Genomic DNA, 6,000 nt, shown 5'->3' on the forward strand with positions numbered 1-6,000 from the left:
CACCCTCTTGCTACTGTGACAACGAAAATTTCCCGAATACGGGATGAATAAAGTTATTCAATTCAATCCAATGACAAATGCAACATCATAACTTTGCCAGTTTGGCACATGGACAATGCAAAGAAATGCAAGCAATTGCTCCTTTCAAGAAACAGACCAACTCTCACACAGACACAAACAAATAGGCTATCAATTTAGAAATGTTATTCAGGCAAAGTTCTTTTAAGATCACTGTCCAATGAAAAAAAAAAAATCAAAGTTACCAGACTAAAATTCATAGTTAATTAACCCTACAATTGTACATTTAACCCATGTTAGCCCAAATGTGCCCATACACTTCCGTTACATTTCCTAAATTGTAAAACCAGAGCATCTCAGAATGCATTTTTTGTGACCTTCGAGGTTCCATTGCACTGCTACACATCACTCAACAATTATTTTATGCAGCATGAGAATAGAAATATCAAGAATTAGTCTCTATGCAAGTAGTACCACGCAGCTCCATCCCATTTTTTGATGTCCAAAACACTTTTGCACTTCTTTTCCCAGCATGAACTTGACAGAGTTGAGTTCAATGCCATATCGTAAGACCTTGGCGTATATAATCAAACCTTTTTCCTCTGCTTCCTGTATGATGATGCTGTCCATCATGCACCTGTCAAAGTGCTGACATGTAGTCGGTTGTGCATGTACCCACATCATGTCTAATAACACCACCCCCTCTGCTCCTACTCTTCCTCCAGCTCATCAGCAGATCTATTGCACGCCCTTGACAAACTGCCAGTGCAATCCCTCCCGTGCAAAATGTCTATTTATCATCCCAACTAAGGCAAAAGATAAGGGAAAAAATCACTTCCATCACCCATGCAACTTAATGAGTGCATGCAGAATGTTTAAAACCTAACTTCACTTAGTTTTAACAGCATCCTCCAAATTTTTGCTTATTTTCTCTCGCTTAAAACAGCTTTACATACATTAAGTGACTAGAGTTTGATGGAAGTATGCATGTTACCACACGATAATCACATTTTTTAAATATTTAAATAAATAAAAACATAAAAAGCTACTCAATTAAATTCCACACCTTGCAAGCCCCAGTGTTCGAGGCGTTAACATACCTTTATATTCGCTTTTTCACGCAACACGCAAATACTTACTTCAACGGGATCCAGGCCACCGGCGTCTCCTCGTTTCTCCTCCCGCCCCAGGTGAGCCTTTCCTCGGCGTCCAAAGGACAGCGTGCTCGGCTCAAATTTAGGAGGAAACGCACGTGCGGTCGCCTCGTCCTTCTTCCGGGGCTTTGGTGACCGAAGCAGCGGGCATTTGTCTTCTGCGAAAGGACTGGACCATTCGCGGGGCACGGGTAGAAGAGGACGGGGGATTTGATGAAGAAAAGGCAGGTAGCTCGAGGTGGATCAGGCGGGGAGAGCGGCGAAGCACTGCGGCGATGGCAGCTCGGGTATGGAGGCACACAGCCGCTTTCTATCTCGCTCGTCCACTCACTGACAAGCGCACGCAATTACTCCAACCCTTTCAACCAGGTGGTGTGGTGCTCCCCCTGCAGGTTACATCACGGTACTACAGGCAGGGTGTTTCCCCCCGCCTGCCCGCGTTTGTTCATTGTTCGACACCGTGTGTGGGAGGCATCGTCCCGTGGGAGCATAACGGTGCTATTTCTGTAGGTATGGGTTATCCTCTATTATTTTCTTCCTTTTCTTTTTTTTTTTGTTTAATTATGTGTGAACAGGAGGGAAGCATTTCGGTGCAATTTGGAAAACGAAAATCGTATTTATATTGCCCACATGGAGAATAGAATGACATCATCGTTTGTGCATCCATTCATTCATATTCTGAATTGCTTATCTACACAAGGGTCGCGGGGGTGCTGGAGCCTATCCCAGTTTACTACAGGCACCAGACAGGGGATACCCGGAATCGGTGACCAGCAAGGAGAGAGACAACCACTCATGCATAGCTCATACCGGAGTACTCGGAGAAAACCCACCTAAGCCCAGGGAGAACATGCAAAAGTCACACAGTGAGAACAGACCTGGGATCGAACCTTTGAGCCTAGAACTGTGAGGCCACTCGGTCGTCGGCCCGTCCGACAATCATCGTTTGTGCATCAGCAGTTAAAACCAACTGCCTTTCCTGATATAAGGTCATTTTATCGGTCTAATTTGGAATATTTTATATCAGAAAACATGGCAGATTACTGACACCAGGGATAATTAATTTGGTTTCCACCTTATTGTCTTTTCTGCCTTTCTTTTCTTGATCTCAACCATTCAATCATTCATTTTCTGAACCGCTTTATTCTCACAAATGTCGCAGGGGTGCTGGAGCCTATCCCAGCTGACTTTGGGCATAGAGGTGGGGGACACCCTGAACTGGTTGGCCAGCCAATCACAAGGCAAGAGAAGACAGACAAGCATTCATGCTCACACTCAAGGGCAATTTACGAGTGTCCAACTAGCGTACCATGCATGTTTTTGAAATGTTGAAGGAAACTGGAGTACCTGGAGAAAACCCACGCAGGCTCACGGAGTACATGCAAACTTCACAGAGGTGGACTGACCTGGATTTGAACCCAGGACCCCAGAACTGTGGGGTCAACATGCTAGCCACTCATCCTCTGGGACCTTTAAGTCATTTGTCTTCTTTTCATCCATTGTTTTGGTGCAAATGTTAGGTTTTTTGTTTTTTGTTTTAAATATTAGGGTTCTTCTAGAGACTGACGATGCAGTGGTTCTTCCCCCTGACTTCAGTGCAAGACAGTCTGGGTTCAATTCCCACTCGGTGGAAGGGTGATTGTTACTGAGCGATACTGAGAATTTTTTTGTTGTGGTTTGGAGAGGGTTTTTTTGTAATTTCCGGAATGATGGTCTTAAACTTTTGACTATTTGAAATACAGCATCGTTATTTTCAATCAATTTGTTTTTCACAGTGCTTTTTGTCACATCCCCCTTCAGGCTTTTGCATATTTTAGCTCTACTTAAAACCTCATTTTGATCCAGACGTACTATATTGGTAAAATCTAGCTATTTTTTCAGCTGCCCTTAAGATTTTGATCAGGACTGTTTGTACTATTATAATATATATACTACTTTTTTTGCATGCATGGATTCCAGGGACAATACATTATACACATAGTACAATAGCACATCACATGTATCTTCAATTTCATTTAAATTGTGAGACAATAATGTTCCACCCATGAACTCTTGTGAGGATAAGCAGCACATAAAATGAATATAAATGCATCAGAGGCATATTTTAAAAGAATTCACAAAGTTTCATTGAACACTTGACCATTTAATCGTTGATGATAATTGATTTAAATACAAATGCATATAAAATCTGATAGTAATTTTGTCTTAAAAAAAAAGAATAAACCTCAAAAGGAATTTTGTGCAGCGTATTTGCAATCGAGGAGGTAGAATACAAATTGAAGCATTTATAGCTCTTTAGCAGTTTTGTAGTCATTAAATAACTTTTTGGTTGTGATAGTGCAAATAGTTGCATTGTTGCAAAATACTCGCTAGAGGGCGCTGCCTATCTGAAACTTATTTGAGATGAAGTAGGCCTGCAGGAGACCTTTCATTCATTTTCTGTACCACTTAGCGTCACAAGGGTCGCGGGGGGTGCTGGAGCCTATCCCAGCTGACACTGAAATGGTGGCCAGCCAAGGAAGCCAGAGGACAAGCATTAACGCTCACACTCCGACCTAGGTGCAATTTGGAGTGTTTTGGGGATGTGTGAGGAAGCCGGAGTACCCGAAGAAAACCCACGCAAGCTCAGGGAGAACATGCAAACTCCACATAAAAAGGTTCAGACCCTAGGGTCGAACTCTCGACCTCATAACTGTGACTCCAACGTGCTAAACACGCCCACTGCACACAAATGAGACGGTCATCATACCAACTGCAATCTCTCATGGGTTTTTTATCATATAATTTGTGTCATACCACACCTTTTAGAAATAGTAAATAGAGTACAGATGTATGTATGTAGCGATGTCACAGTATACATTTTTTTTAATTTTTTTTTCTTATTTCATTTTTTTCTAAAAAAGTGGAAAGCACAACATATTTTCCTTATTTTCTAAAAATCATTTGTTTTACATTTTAAAAAAGGAAAGACAGAAATTGCATTCTAAGAAATTTATTTAATTTTCATTTACATTAAAAAAATAAAACATTAAAAAGACAGAGAAGAAATAATAAATTAATTTCTAGGCTACATACACATTTTTTTTGCAAGTCAAGTGTGAATGAACCTAGAGTTCAATCATTGAGCCAAGAATAAATCTGTTCTTGCCTCAAAACAATAAATAAATAAAAATTAAATTGAAAAAAACACACCAGCATCTCCAGTTAAGAAGCATTGCCTGGTTTACTCACAAAAGTATATTGCTGAGTCTTGATGTAAACCAGCCAGATTTTAAAAAAGAAGGTCTTTAAAAAGGTGGGCCGTTCTGATCCGTTGCTTCTTTTACAAGGAATGAAGGTTTCATGGGAAAACATTGTATGTTTTTTTTTTAAGTTTAAAAGAGACAAAAAAAATCTGTGGACAGATGAAAGCAAAGTTGAGCTACTTGGGATGAAAACTGCTATTTCAGGAAGAAAAGTGGCATGGCCCACCGCCGACATGAAAACCTTATTCCAACTGTGATACATCTTGACGTGCCTTTCTGATCAGCAACAGGAATCCTTAGACGCCTTTACTGCCAAAGGAAAGTGAATCATTCATAAAAAAAGGTTCCCTTACTTTTGCCCCCTTGCACTAAAAATATTGTGCTTTGTAATAAATAGAAAAACAATTGTTTGGATTGTATTGGTTTTGAAAGATCACATGATAGGCAATTTACGCAAAAGATTTAATTGAATTTAAATGGTTAATTTACTATGTAGCTCTCCACCACACACACACACACACACACAAGAGATGTTCAATGAACCCTTTAAAATGTTTTGGGAAGGCTAGGGAAAATAACAAACCTGAGTTATGTGCATTAAAAAAATGATCCCAGTAAAGTAGACTAAAAACAATGGTCCTAAAGACTCAAGAACATTAGAGTCATTTATCAAGCAAGCACCCACAAACAAGTTAGAGCATGACCCTGTATAGCTATTTAGCTTTTACCAAATTGTGTGTGCTGACTATTCTGGATACGCATCATTAGACAAAGGGTAGCATTCCTAGTTGAAAAAAAAGTGGGGTTGAAAAAAAATGCCGTTGACGGGAAATACAATTCGGTTAATGGTCAGATTTTACACGTATGTCGCAACTCCATTTTTGGGAAATAAACTCAGTATTGTAGCTTTCACTTACACATGCCGTATGAGGCAATAAACAATTCCCGGATATGTGTTTTTAAGTCCCACCCTCATGCCTATGTGTGTGCATGTACGTGTGTAAGATTTGTATATTGATGACACCATTTTTTTCAGTCATTATAACACAACTCTAGGAAAAAAAACGATTTTTCTAAGATGCAGAGGAAATTGTGTCTAAAGATCGCAACATAAACAATATGGCGATTACTTCATTTTAAACAGGATATGTGCAAAATAAACAATGTATTTTTCTTAATGCTCTGGCACTTAAAAGGGTGTCATGTAAACAATGGAAAAATGAAACTAAAAGCATTGACAATTGAATAAATCATCTACTAAGAATCTCTTGCTAGGACACATCTCCACATAGTGTTGAAATGAATCATCACCTGATAATGAGCGTAGGGAAGGAATCAGGTATGTGTTTGGCTCTCAACACGGTAGCCTTCACATTTGGATGGATGTCTTCAATCACATCACAAATAAGTCATAGAGTCTGTGACTTATTGCTGAGGTGATTTTACGGGCACACTTTTGTATGGTCTATGTAGGCCATACAAAGGTGTTCCGTAAAGTGATCCATTCATCATTAATAATGCATAGTTGGCAACAAAATTATGAGCCCATCATTTATGTCCCTCGCCTCTTGGCTGGGATAGGC

At 39.8% G+C, this 6,000-nt stretch overlaps 1 protein-coding gene across 1 annotated transcript in view; it reads right to left on the reverse strand.

Moving 5' to 3' along the window:
• ctnnd2a (catenin (cadherin-associated protein), delta 2a) overlaps positions 1 to 1,518 on the reverse strand; it is a 227,923-nt gene extending 226,405 nt beyond the window's left edge. The window contains exon 1 of the mRNA XM_077624096.1: positions 1,158 to 1,518. The gene's annotated coding sequence lies outside the window, so the exon portion shown is untranslated. The remainder of the gene's footprint in view (positions 1 to 1,157) is intronic.
• Positions 1,519 to 6,000: the final 4,482 nt, after the last annotated feature.

Source organism: Stigmatopora argus, chromosome 17, assembly GCF_051989625.1.
Source record: "Stigmatopora argus isolate UIUO_Sarg chromosome 17, RoL_Sarg_1.0, whole genome shotgun sequence".
Taxonomy (NCBI): domain Eukaryota; kingdom Metazoa; phylum Chordata; class Actinopteri; order Syngnathiformes; family Syngnathidae; genus Stigmatopora; species Stigmatopora argus.